This window comes from Rhincodon typus, unplaced genomic scaffold (assembly GCF_021869965.1).
Source record: "Rhincodon typus isolate 14 unplaced genomic scaffold, sRhiTyp1.1 hic_rhity00003960, whole genome shotgun sequence".
Classification (NCBI taxonomy): domain Eukaryota; kingdom Metazoa; phylum Chordata; class Chondrichthyes; order Orectolobiformes; family Rhincodontidae; genus Rhincodon; species Rhincodon typus.
In genome coordinates this window covers 1-14,466 of record NW_025969598.1, presented here as the reverse complement: position 1 = coordinate 14,466, position 14,466 = coordinate 1, and the positions used below count along the sequence as shown (strand labels likewise).

The 14,466-nt window shown below is 38.9% G+C and overlaps 1 long non-coding RNA gene across 1 annotated transcript; it reads left to right on the top strand.

The window, feature by feature from the left end:
- The first annotated feature begins 1,037 nt into the window (after window positions 1-1,037).
- On the top strand, window positions 1,038-13,296 carry LOC125481866. Its single transcript, XR_007261488.1, has 4 exons — window positions 1,038-1,223; window positions 1,790-1,862; window positions 2,413-2,469; window positions 13,198-13,296. It is a non-coding gene; the product is annotated as an uncharacterized LOC125481866 (long non-coding RNA).
- The last annotated feature ends 1,170 nt before the right edge of the window (window positions 13,297-14,466 follow it).

Below are 14,466 nucleotides of genomic sequence, written 5' to 3'. Positions count from 1 at the left end.
AGTGTTATCTCAGATTCTCCAGCATCGGCAGTTCATACTATCTCTGCTGAGAATATTATGTGCTTTCTGTTTTTATTTCAGATTTCTAGCATCCACAGGTTTTGCTTTAGCTGTTGTGGAGCTATGTGTTCATTCCAGGGAATCTGTTCCTCAGCTTCTGTGTAAATCATAGCTTCAAATGGTCCACCTAAGTTGCAAAATTAATCTTGCACAGTTTATACTGCATTGAGTGCTGAATTCCAGTCAGACAGGATTAAAACTGGACCTTATTGGACCTTAGGTATTTTTCAATCCCACTCAGTACAGGCATCACTGTGGGTAGCATGGTCACTCAGTGGTTAGCCCTGGTGTCTCACAGCGCCAGGGACCCAGGTTCAATTCCACCCTCAGGTGACTGTGTGGAGTTTGCACATTCTCCCCATGTTTGTCTGGGTTTCCTCTCACAGTCCAAAGATGGGTAAGTTAGATGGAGTGGCCATGCTAAATTGTTCATAGTGTCCAGGGAGGAGCAGGCTAGGTGGATTAGCCTGGGAAATACAGGGTTATGGGGTAGGGTAGGGAAGTGGGTCTGGGTCGGATGTTCATCGGAGGAACAGTGTGGATTCATTAGGCCAAATGGCCGGCTTCCACACTGTAGGGATTCTGGCTTATCGGGAGCACTTTTGCATCCACATCAGAAATATATGGATTCATTCTCATAACAGTAATTCAGGTTGGCAAATTCCAGGTTGGCAGTATGGTGAAATTTGCTCTCTTTCACGTAATGTTAGACTAATGTCACATCTGTAAATTGGTTGGATGTTAAGATCTATTTAGTCTGCCTCACTTTTATGTAATAGGGTTTTCTCCTACGTGACAAAAGCAGTAAGTGTTAATTTTCCTTACTAAAGCATGTTAAATTAAGTGAATAATTGTGTTAAACATTTTACATTTTATAAATTCTGGTTATAAGCAAGTTTATCTGAAGAAACTAATTATGCGGCACACAGTTCCTAATGCAAGGAAAAAATTATGTTATTTGCTCTCTTTCAGTCCCATCACGAAGGTGGGTAACCACCACTTCCCTATTTTGTGAACTACCTGTAACATCCTTCAAGCCAGTAGCGGATGTGCAATTGTCTATCACAGAAAGACACCGAACAGACATGTTCCTGCACTACACTCGCTTGGTCTTAAGGAAAATTCTCAACAGTGTTTTATTCTGGTGGAGATTTATGTTGGTGGTACTGACTTCCTTTACTTTTGCAATTTTCAGTACTCAGTATTCTCACAAAATGTTTTAGTAAAATAGATTTGATGTTCTATCTAACGGTCTCTGCTGAGCTAGCTAGTTATATGTTTATCTCAAGCTGATAATGCATCTGTGTTTGTGTGAGAAGTGCTATATTACAAAATGTACATATACTATTGAAATGTACATACAAATATTTTTGATAAAATCGCAGTTTGAAAGTAGTGATCGTCTAACTCTATTATTTGAGTTAAATTAAATGTCATCCAGGGATTTGTGCTGGAACTTTGCTTTCAAAACATTTGTAAGTGACTTTGATAAAGGAATAGAGAGTTTTCTCACCAAGTTTGTTCACAGTACCAAGTTATCTTGGACAGTAAAGCTGAAGAAAATTGCAAAAGGAGCAGAAAATTACAAAGAGGAACAGAAAATTGTGAAACAATTTTGATGATTAAGTGAGTGTTCAAAACTGTAGTAGAGAGAGTTCAATCAGGGAAAGTGCAATGTCATCCGTTTTCCACCTAAAGAAGTTTAATCAGGGTATTTTCTGAATGGCAGGAATCTAGGAACCATGGAGGAACACAGAGATGTAGAGCCCCTAGTACAGTATTCATTGAAAGTTTGTGAGCAGGTAAGCAAAACGTAAAGATTAAAGAAATATTGTCCTTTGGCTTAAGACTGAAAGAGAAAGGAGTGAAGTTCATGTCATAGCTGTATAGATCTTTAGTTAGCTCCATTTGGAATGCTGTGTTCAGCACTGGGGAATGCACCTTAGAAAGGATATATTCCTCAGAGCAGATATAGTGTGTTTTCATTGGAATGGAACTGCAACAGATTGCAAAAACAAAGGTTTCATTCCCTTGAATTTATAACCTTAAAGCATGATCTAATTGAACCATTAGTAATTGACATTTAGTAGCTGTTTCCCTGGAAGGGGAATGCAGAATGAGGAGGCATAGCCCAAGTTTTTCAGGGGTGCAATGAAAAAGCCAAGGTAGGTAGATTTGCTGCTGGTCAGGGTATTATGTAATGGAACCAAAGCAGGTAGATGGAGTTAGTTCATGGAGCAGCCATGGTCTAATGGAATAATCAAACAAATTTGAGGAGCAGAATAGCCTAGTCCTGTTCCCGTGTTTCCGTAAATGTCTTTAACTGTTAATTCTCTTCTACCATCGTCACAGCCCAAACTGCACTTGACCAGATTCAAGGTTGAATCTTTCTCCTACTTAACAAAAGCAGTAAGTGTTAATTTTCCTTACTAAAGCATGTTAAATTAAGTGAATAATTGTGTTAAACATTTTACATTTTATAAATTCTGGTTAGATTGTAATGGTGAAGGTGAAAGGGTGTGAAAACTCCTTATTGAAGTTGTGATGTGAATGAATGAGGAACAAGACCACCAAGTATATTTGTTAAGTTTGAGCTACCTGTCACAGCAGAGTACATGAGAACTTGAACCAACTCAGGGGTGCACTGTGTGGTAGCTGGAAGCTCTTAGTTGAAACATCTCACCATTGCTGCTGTACAAGCTCCTTCAATGGCAATGTGTGTGGATACATTGAGTGTTGTTATAAAGAATTGTGCTGTTTCAAAAACAGATGACAATCTGATGTAGGAGAAATCCAGTGGTACCTGGGAAATGACAGCCCAACGACAGCAGAAGAAGGATAAATAAACAGAAGTGAATATCCAAGGTGATCAATAAGGGTAACATAGATGCAAGGGAGGGCCAATAAAGTCAAAGAAAGGAAGTCTTATCAATTAAGTACAGGAAAAAGGATCTGGAGTAGGCTATTGACTTCAAACGTCCTCACCATACAGTGAGATCACGGCTAATCTTCAACCTGTCTATTTCCCACAAAAACTCCCATGTTCCTTGAGTGTCTTCGAACCCAAGTTGAGTTGACTTATTTATAACCACTTGAATGTATTCAAAAAATACTACTGTAAACCATACGGTTTTTGCCAACCAGGGGGTGAAAGGTTATCGGCAATATGCAGAAATGTAGAGTTGAGGTTAAAATCAGGTCAGCCACGATCTTATTGAAATGTAGAGGAGGCTTAATGGACCGAGTGGCTTACATTTGGTCGTTGTCTGTATGTTGGAGCACTTTGTCCATGAGTTGGATCATAGCACTGTCCATGCCATTGTGGAAGTAACTACCAGGTTTCCAGTGAAGGGTCCAAATACCTAACACCAAACTACACTATCTTACAATAATATGGAAGTACTTAACAATAGAAAAAAATGAAGGAAAATATTCATTAGTTGATTATTAAATATTATACAAATAAGTATATACATGGTAAAGTGGAGTCAGTACAGCAGTGGTAGTCAACTTATTTATAAGATGTCCAGAATCATGATAAATTACAGTACCCAATGTTAACTCTCTGCTTGCTCCTGCTGAGCATTGGTCCTACATTCAGGAACTCAGCAAGTTCCTCCTTCTACTTAAAAACTTTAATTGCTAGGTTGGTTATATACATTAAAGCAAATAGAATGAACAATACAGCAAGGTGTGATAGGAGGTGAACCGAAGTGGGCTTTGTATATTAGTGCCACAATTCCAAAGTCATCCCACCAATTAGTGACTTCAATTTCTTTAATGTCTTTTTATACTTGTTCTGTCTGTTGGACTACAGCAGCAAACATTTTGAGTGTACTAGCTAACTGTGTCTGGACCTGTTTGTAAGTCTTCTGGTAGGAGTTCAATACCAGTGTCGTATTCTTCCAAATACTCTCCTAAAGTCTGTCAGAGACCAGCACTGACATTAACGAAGAGCTCAGTTCTCCTGTGTATGTGCATGAGTTCGGTTAGTCCTACTCTGGCCTGTATGTGGGGCCTAATGCAGTAAGTGGTGCTTTGGTTGTCACAGATGAAGGTTCTGTATTGAGAATGTTTTCAGGAAGTTGTAATGCAGTATGCTCTCTCCCCACTGTATACTACTCGAGAGATGTCAGTGTCCAGGCTCCAGATTTCCACAGTACAGCAGCTGGAGATGTTGTACAGCTCAGTTGCCAGTCGAAGGTACCGTTGAAGAAGGCGCAAAAAGTGGCATAAGTTGATGTTCCAGGTTGCCCCTTAATCCCCCTCTACATATCCTTCTCTACGATATTGTGGCCTGTGTCCAATACTAGCATCAGGCAGAGACAGGATGATCCAGGGAGGTGACTACTTTGCATATGTGGAGGTCACAGAACACGGCTTTGAACCTTCAGCTGTCATTCCTTGTCCTTGTCACGCTATGCCTCTGGCATCCTACTGAGTGGGTGCCATTAAGTCTGACTAACGTTCTTCTAACAAAGCAGGTTCACTGGAGGTGGAAACAACGGTTCGTTCTGAAACAATGTGGTTGTTAGCACCTGCCCAGGCAATCCAGACCTGTCTGGTTACAACGGGAAGTTGACTGTCCAAGATCTGGCTGCATGAATACCATCTGTTCCGGCTCGGCAGTTTGCAAATTGCAGAGTCTGGCTAGATTTAAACTTGGCTTCCACATTTCAAGGTTTTAGCCATGCTCATGAAAAGATGTCAATAACAATCCTGGGGATCATGGGTCTCCTGACCACAGTTAAGGGATAAACTAAAAAAGAAAATAAAAGGATCATAATTTGCCAGTTTGATAACCATCTCAACAAGAATGCCACACCTTTGTAAAAATTCTTGGACAGTGGATTATTTGATAGACTCATTGGACAGTACATCTTTGTTGAATTTGAAGGTCACCAATCATTGGAAACAGCCTCAGCAGACTTCCGGAATTATTCACCCATGACTGGGCTTCTCTTCTCAGAACATTCCACAAATCAATAATTGGAATAAAATCAGAGGGAGAGATCAAAACAAGAACAGTCTAGTCCAGAGCTTCCATAACATAAAACTGCCTGCTACTCAGAACCCAATCAGAACCAGTGCTTTGTTTTCTCTTTGTTTTTCAACAGTCTCTGGGACTTGCTGGCCAGCATTCATCCTTCTTTGATTGGCCAATTCAACATCCAATCAGCTGCCAGTCCCTGAGAACAGCAACATCTTAGTGTCTAATCATTTATGGTATCCTCAGAGCAGCAATTAACCTGCATTATCTTTCCAGGCCAATTCCCCACAGTGAACATCTATCTCCGTTCTATCCTTTTTAAAATAAGCAGCTGTTCAAAATTCAATTCTCAACTTCAACTCACAGTTTCAAACCAAAAAATAAGAAAAATAAAAGAATAGTGACGGTCTCAAAAATCACTTCTGACAGTCGCCTTTGTTTTAAATTGTGAACACCGACATCAGTTGAAATAAAGAGTTTCCCTGTTTCTCAAGCAATTAAATAAAGTGCTCCAGTAAGCTTTTTTCTTGGTAATACATTTATGTCATAAATTTACACAGATAAAAAAGTATCTTGGTGTTGACAAGATGCTGCATTTACTTAAACAAAAGAGAAGTGTTCTCATAAGGTGTAATACCAGCGCATTTTCTCAATGCTTAGTGAAAACACAGCTACCAATGTGGAAAAACAATGGCAAGTGCTAACTGAGTATAATATGTCACTGTTTGTATTTGCCACAAAGGTAAATATTCCTGGATGGGTGACTCTGATGACCAACAATTTAGAGAGTACAATACTGCAAAACAACATGATAAATCATTTAAAATTATGGAACAGCAAAAGAAATAGAAGCAGCTTTTCCCCCGTATTTGAGAAGTGTAGAAACAGAAACAGTAGACATAAGGTTAAATGTTTGAGATTGAAAACAAAGGGCAGATTTTTTTTTCATAGAGAATTATCAGGCTGGGGACCCACTTGCAGGGTCAATAGTTGAGCCAGAAATTTTATCGACATTCTGAATGAGATTGTAGGGTAGTTGTAGGAAAAGATGAAATAGGCCAGGGAAATGTGATTGAGAATATTTGTTCATGCAGAAGGTAAACACCAATGTAGTCAGTTTGACCTGAATAGTCTGACTCTTTATTCTAACTTCTGTGTTTGAAGTAATTAATACTGACTCTGAGACTCAATCAATCATCATATCAGACTTGCATGACGCGCATCACATCACCAATTTGATTCAATTCATCCTGAATCTGAAACAGAATGACAGGTTCAACATAGACAGAATTGCCAATCCAGTTACTGTGTCATTCTCCATGCACAGTATTTTCAAGGAACACATACTCTATTCTGGCCTTTGCTCATTTTACTTAACATTAATATTTATAGGCATGAGATTTGTCTAGTTATTTTGTCCATTATAGTTCAACTGAACTGTATGTAACCTCTCTGCTCCATGTTTAATTTTTTTTATATTTCTGATAGTGTGAAGCATTGCACGCTGCTAATATGATAGTTATAGTGCCACATAAAGTAATTTTTCAGGTCATTGAAACTTACAAAGAACTGATTGCTGAAATTTTGCAGTTTTCAGATTGTAGGGGTAAATATTTAATTCTGACTAAGAACTGGTTGAAAGTGGAAGTGGCTCCAAAATATCAAAGTACCTGCATCACAGTTAGGCAGGGTGGTTAAGAAGGCATTTAGGATGCTAGCCTTCGTTGCTCAGACCACTGAGTATTGGAGTTGTGTAGGATGTTGGTGAGGCCACTTTTGGAGTACTGCATACAGTTCTGGTCGCCCTGCTATAGGATGTATATATTTAAATGAGAGAGGCTTCAGAAGAGATTTACCAGGATGTTGCTGGGATTGGAGGGTTTGAGTAATAAAGACAGGCTGGATAGGTTGGGACTTTTTTCACTGGAGGATAAGAGGTTGAGGGTTCACCTTATTGCGGTGTATAAAATCATGAGGAACATAGATAAGTTGAATAGCAAAGGTCCTTTTCTCTAGGCTGGGGGAGTTCAAAGCTAGGGGGCATATTTTTAAGGTGAGAGAAGAAAGATTTGAACGGGACCTGAGGGGCAACATTTTCACACATTGGGAGGTTCGTATGTAGAATGAACTGCCAAAGTGGTAGATATAGGTACAGTTACAACATTTAAAAGACATTTGGACAGATACATAAATAAGAAAGCTTTAGGGGGATGTGGACCAAACGCGGGCAAGTGGGACTAGATTAGTTTGGGAAATGTGATTGGTATGGACGAGTTGGACTGAAGGGTCTATTTCTGTGTTGTATGTCTCTGTGACTGTTGATGAGTGTGGTGGGGTTTTAAATCAATTGGAGACTTTGCCTCTAATGGAAATGTATACTCTCATTGTACAATTAATAGAATCAGTAGTGCCAAAAAACATATCAAGAACCTATTTTTGAAATGTACTTATTTAACCGATTTCTGCTGTAGTACATGCAGCTAACTGAACAAACATAGAACGATTCATAGTTGTTTTCAATTTAAGTTCAATTATATCATTCACTCAAATTTAATAAAGTAAAAGGGCATTTAAAAGCACGATTTTCATTTCAGAGTAATCCAACAAATAGTTCCACTTTGCATATTTCTGCACAATATTATTCCTACTGTTTGATCTAACACAGGCATCATTTCATGTAATCAGGTTGTTTTCACATTTCATTTATCTCCTTCATGTTCAGTCTTAAAGTAACATGCCTTAATAACTTTGAAATGATGAAAAAGTCATCGAATGTTGATTGTTTTTAACAAACAAAAGCAAATCTAGCCTTGGGCTATTTTGTTGAAACTGGTATCAAGCAATATATCAATGCATCTTTGGAGAATAGACATTAAATGAAGCACAGTTTTCCAATGATGCTGTATTAATGTAGTGATTGTGTAAGTGAATAACTGCAGTTTGGAAGCTGAGTTGAGAACTCACTTTTCTTTAAACACAGAACATTTATGGGTCAGAAAATTTCCGCATGTCTTTTAATATTAGAGTTGGCCAAAAGTAGATAATTCAGCCCAATCCCACTTCCAAACGCTTGAACTATAGTCCAATAGGTCATGTTATGTCATGGTAGCATCAAAGCTCAGGGCTGGAAAAGCCTTTTGAAAAAGCAATGATAAAGAGACTATTGATCCCATCAAACCCTGTAACTCTCAGTAGCTTGGTAGTACAGAACTTGAACATTCATGAAAAGAGAGACACATTGTCATCAAAACAAATACAAGAATGCCAAATTTCAAATGATTAAAACACTTTATACCACAAGAGAAAAAGGGTGCTGATTGGTTGATAAATTGACTATGATTGGCCAAAGCATTACCAAGGAGAAAACAGTAGGCTCTCATGGTTTTAAATAGTTCAAAAGGATAAAGGCCCGGATGCATTTCCTTTTGTTTGTAAAGACTGTGTCACTGTATATAAATATAGATTGCTTCTAGTAAATGTGATTAAGCTACACTATGAGCTTGACTGATTATCTAATATTGATCATCTTACCTTAAAGTTAGCTATTGTAGCTCTTAGCACACTCAGAATTATTCCACGAGTGCTGCCAAATCACAGAATCCCATCTCTCAGTGGCCACTTGTATTGGATTTTGCAAGCATGGGCTGGTTGAGTACAGTCTATACTTTGCCTATTACAACCATGTTATTTGATTAAATCAGACAAACATCGGAACATATGACCCATGTAATTGGCAACATACCAAATATTGATAATCATACATGATGTTCCTCAATTAGATGGTATTTGTGGAAAATAGCACTGACTTAACACTGCACTTATTAAACAATCCTGAATGCATTACTGCCGACATTCACAATCAATTTATGAGTCAAGGCCATAACATCACTTATTTATGTTTGCTACAAGTGATATGCATTCACCTTTTCTCTGCCATCAAAAGGAATGTAGCCAATCCTTGCACCTTCTTTTTTGAATTACCCGGGAGCATGAGGAACCTATGGCTCTTCACTGGTTACTCCATGGAATTGCCTTAGGCAATCCGACTCAACCAGCTAGCAATCAAAACCGTTTTCTTCTGTCGTAGTTGTTTTTCAAAAAAATTGACATTCTTGTGCATGTCTTGATGAGTGGAAGACAAAAACCTTTGGTGAACTTCAATTTCTCTAGCCATCCAGTATTCCCTACACCTACCAGCCTTGCCCTTCACCCTAACAGGAACATATTGTCTCTGCACTCTCGTTATCTCATTTTTAGAGGTTTTCCATTTTCCAGTCGTCCCTTTACCTGCGAACCTCCGTCCCCAATCAACTTTTGAAAGTTCTTGCCTAATACCATCAAGATTAGCCTTACTCCAATTTAGAACTTTAACTTTTACATCCGGTCTATCCTCTTCCATCACTATTTTGAAACTAATAGAATTACAGTCAATGGCCCCACAGTTCATCCCCACTGACGGCTCAGTCACCTGCCCTGCCTTTTTCCCAACAGTAGGTCAAGTTTAACACTTTCTCTAGTAGGTACATCCATATACCCAATCAGGAAATTTTCTTGTACACACTTAACAAATTCCATCTCCATCCAAGCCCTTAGCACTTTGGCAGTCCCAGTCTATGTTTGGAAAATTGATGTTTTGATCAAGGATAAGAAGTAAGCATATTTCCCGTATATATTTCCCATATAGACAGCAGAGATTGAGTGATTCGCTAAAAGAGTATAAAGGCGGTAGAAGTATACTTAAGAGGGAAATCAGGAGGGCAAAAAGGGGACATGGGATAGCTTTGGCAAAAAGGGTTAGAGGGAATCCAAAGGGATTCTACAACTACATTAAGGACAAAAGGGTAATGAGGGAGAGAATAGGGCCCTGTAAATATCAGTAAGGCAGCCTATGTGTGGAACTGCAGGAGATTGGGAAGATGCTAAATGAGTATTTTGTATCAGTATTCACTGTGGAGAAAGATATGGAAGATAGAAAACGTGGGGAAGTAAATAGCGACATCTTGAAAAATATCCGTATTACAGAAGAGGAGGTTCTGGATATTTTAAATTGCATAGAGGTGGATAAACCCCTGGGACCTTTTCAGGTGTACCCTAGAACTCTGTGGGAAGCTAAGGAAGTGATTGCTGGGCCCCTTGCTGAGATGGTTGTATCATTGATAGCCACAGGTGAGGTGCCAGATGTCTACAGATTGGCTAACGTAGTACCACTATTTAAGAAAGGTGGTAAGGAAAAGCCAGGGAACTGTAGACTGGTGAGCCTGACACCAGCAGTGGGCAAGTTGTTGGAGGAAATCCTGAGGGACAGAATTAACGTATTTGGAAATGCAAAGACTGATTAGGGCTAGTCAACATGTCTTTGTGCATGGGAAGTCGAGTCTCGCTAAAGTGATTGAGTTTTTTGAAGAAGTATCAAAACGGATTGTTGAGGGCAGAGAGGCTGACATGATCTATATGGACTTCAGTAAGGCGTTCAATAAGGTTCCTCATTGCAGACTGGTTAGCAAAGTTAGATCACATGGAATACAGAGAGCGCCAGCCATTTGGATAAAGAACTGGCTCGAAGGTAGAAGGTGGTGGTGGAGGGTTGTTTTTCAGATTGGAGACTTTTGACCAGCGGTGTGCCACAAGGATCGGTGCTGGTTCCACTGCATTTACGTCATTTATATAAATTATCTGGATATGAATATAGAGGTATGGTTAGTAAGTTTGCAGAGACACCAAAATTGGAGGTGTAGTGGACAGTGAATAAGGTTACCTCAGAGTACAATGGGATCTTGATCAGATGGGTCAATGGGCCGAGGAGTGACAGATGGAGTTTAATTTAGATAAATGTGAGGTGTTGCATTTTGGAAAGGCAAACCAGGGCAGCACATAAACACTTAATGGTTGGGTACTGGGGCATGTTACTGAACAAAAAGATGTTGGAGTGCAAGTTCATAGTTCCTTGAAAGTGGAGTTACAGGTAGAAAGGATGGTGAACAAGGCATTTGGTATGCTTGCCTTTATAGGTCAGTGCATTGAGTATAGGAGTTGGGAGGTCGTGTTGCAGCTGTAGAGGACATTGATTAGGCCACTTTTGGAATACTGTGGGTAGTTCTGGTCTCTGTACTGTAGGATGGATGTTGTGAAACTTGAAAGGGTTCAGAAGAGATTTACAAGGATGTTGCCAGCGTTGGAGGGTTTGAACTATAGAGAGAGGCTAAATAGGCTGGGGCTATTTTTTCTGGAGCGTCAGAGGCTGAGGAGTGACTTTATAGAGGTTTGCAAAATCATGAGGGGCATGGATAGGGTGAATAGCCAAGATTTTTTCCCCAGGATAGGGAAGTCCAAAACTAGAGGACATAGGTTTACAGTGAGAGGAGAAAGATTTAAAAGGGACATCAGGGACAACTTTTTCAGTTCTAAGGGTAGTGTGTGTATGGAACGTGCTGCTGGAGGAAGTTTTGGAGGCTGATACAATAATGGCATTTAAAAGCCATCTGCTTGGGTATATGAATAGGGAGGGGTTAAAAGGAAATGGGCCAAATGCTGGCAAATGGGACTAGATTAATTTAGGATATCTGGTTGGCATGGACGAGTTGGACTGAAGGATCTGTTTCCATGCTGTACATCTCTATGACTCTATGACCCATCCCTCTTTACAGCTTGTTGCTCTAGTACTATTGGATTCTGAACACTGCAGCACTTTGAAATGTAATACCATGCTTGGAAAATTTTTATTCCAAATATTTATTGCCCTTTAAAAACTTTACCTTTTTCTCCTAAATTCCAGACAGGAAACACCTCTCCGTGTTCAGAGACAGCTCTCATTTGTCCCTGAGAATGAGGAACTGAAGTTCTTTCAATGGTTCCCATTTTGCCGCCTTCAAATAATCTGAATAGGAATGACTTCATATTGGTTAACTTTAGGAAATCTGAAAGAAATAAAAACAATTTCATTGGAGGATTTGACACAATGGTGATTGAGTTTGGGCCATTTTGATCAGAAGACACAGTTAGATTGCATTAGAAGTTACTAATCAGGAATGGAGTAAGCATGGTGATGGCTTTCAATTTACTGAAAATCAATGTAAAATTATTTAGAGTGAAATCGGACATGTTGAATTTGTAAATTCCTGTTTGATACATGTACAGCAATTGAGTTGAGTGTGAGCTGATTGGAGGACAGGGAAATGGATTATTCAATTTCAGGGCCTTTGAAATTACTTAACTTTCTACAAGTTGTGAATCTGATTTCCCTTGAACACCTTTGAGAACCAAACGTGCAACTTCGCAAAGCCAGTAACTCTGGATGTTTTGTTATATTCTCATCACATCTCCCATCAAATTGGTAGGATGGAAAATACTCCCTTGACTACACTCACTTATACAGGTTAAGATGATCAGAGCCATGTTGAACTGGAAAGTAAACATTTGCACAGTTGGATCTGTTTAATGTACCAGTAATACTATTGAAGAAGTAGAGCACGTTTTATTTTAACCATTATCATTTTAGATTCAGAGGCTTCAAATACTTTTCACATTTTACAAGTAGAGCTATAAGTTTATATTATCTCCTGACAGTTATATTTTGAACTGCCCCTGCACAAGGGTATTTCTGAATTAACAAGGTGTAGAGCTGGATGAACACAGCAGGTCAAGCAGCATCAGAGGAGCAGGAAGGCTTCCTGCTCCTCTGATGCTGCTTGGTCTGCTGTGTTCATCCAGCTCAACACCTTGTTATCTCAGATTCTCCAGCATCTGCAGTTCCTACTATCTCTGAAGGTATTTCTGAATTAATTGGTTCCAAGGAATCATTCTCATTATAAACTAAAACCAAAATGAATCTCTGCTCTAACGTAATCTTGACTCAAAAGTAAATTGCATGAGTTTAAATATTCATGAAGAAATGATCTTCTTTCATAGACCTGGTTTACCATACGTTTTGAACATGTGCATATGTTATATCATAAAGAGCAGAAATTAGATAATAAATGTGGATGCTGCAGTAATTATTTCTGAACTCAGTTTAAAAAAAATATATTTACCATCTCTTATCAGGCTGTACTCTAATGGACAAAACTCACTGATTGTTGACACGTGTTTGGTGAAAAGAGAAACTCATTGTTTGCATTCTTAGTAACTCATCAAATGCTTTGCCTTGAAAGGTTGAGTTTCAAGACCCAGCTCCAAGTGCAGCGACAAGACAACTGTGTGAAAGTCTCACATTCACTTCAGAATCACAACAGGAGCAGACAGGTCTGGGTCTGTTTTATTTTTAATGAGAAAGCTACCAAAGGATACCAATATTCCCCCATTAACAAGGTCAACATTAGGCTTTTTGAGACAACAACCTTGCTGCATTCATAGAAATTCAGTCACATCAGATTTTATTGCAGAATGGTCAGATTCTCAAGTTCAGAGTTAAGAAAAGTGAAGCCATTGTCAATTGATCTCATTAAGTTGCAATGGTTTAATTAATGACAGTGAAAAGCAACATCTAAAGACAACTTAGAAGATACTGCATTGAGTACCGTCAAAGTGAGCAAGAGCCACAGAATTGGAACTGATTGTAGTTCTATTCTGACTCACACCTTCTTGAATATGATCTTTATGAGGGCCTGTTCAGTGACTTTACCTAAAAAGTCTAGATTTCAAAGCTTTCCACATAGGATCTGCTATATTTTGCTTTTATATATCAGTCTGAAATATAAAAATGCTGGAAATATTCAAAAAAATCATGTAGCATCTGTGGAGGAAGGAACAAAGTGAAAACTGTTGCCTGACCTGCTGAATACTTGTTGTATATTCTGCTCATATATATAAAGCTATGTTAGTAATTACTGAGGTTTTGAAATGAAGTTCTGAGCAAAATTCATCGGACCCGAAAGGTTAACTCTGTTTCTTTTCTTCACAGATGCTGCCAGACCCGCTGAGCTTTTCCAGCAACTTCTGTTTTTGTTGTTGTTATTGATAATAACTCCCTCACTTCCTGTAAGGTTTGTATGCAGCCTCTGTTTGATGCTTCATGGTGATAACACTGTAACATTGCAATGTTAAACTTTAATAATTTGCAATCCTTGAATACTGTTACTTTTTTAAAAAAGCCGTACATTTGCACTTTTCTTCATATAGTCTTCCGAGAAGAGGAAGAGTCTCGTATCAGTCACCATCATATTCAGACTTGGTATGAGTTAGTGATGCAATACACATGCTTGTATAAGATATTAAACCTCGAATTCACATATGGACAATTCTTGTTAACTGGTCACATTTCCTGTAAAGTCAATTCAAAGAAAAAAGGAACCTGCACATAAAAAGCATCGTTCACATTCTCGGGATGTCCCAAAGTGCTTCAGAGCCAATGAAGAATATTTTAAGAGACAACAAGGTGCAGGGCTGGATGAACACAGCAGGCCAAGCAGCATCATAGGAGC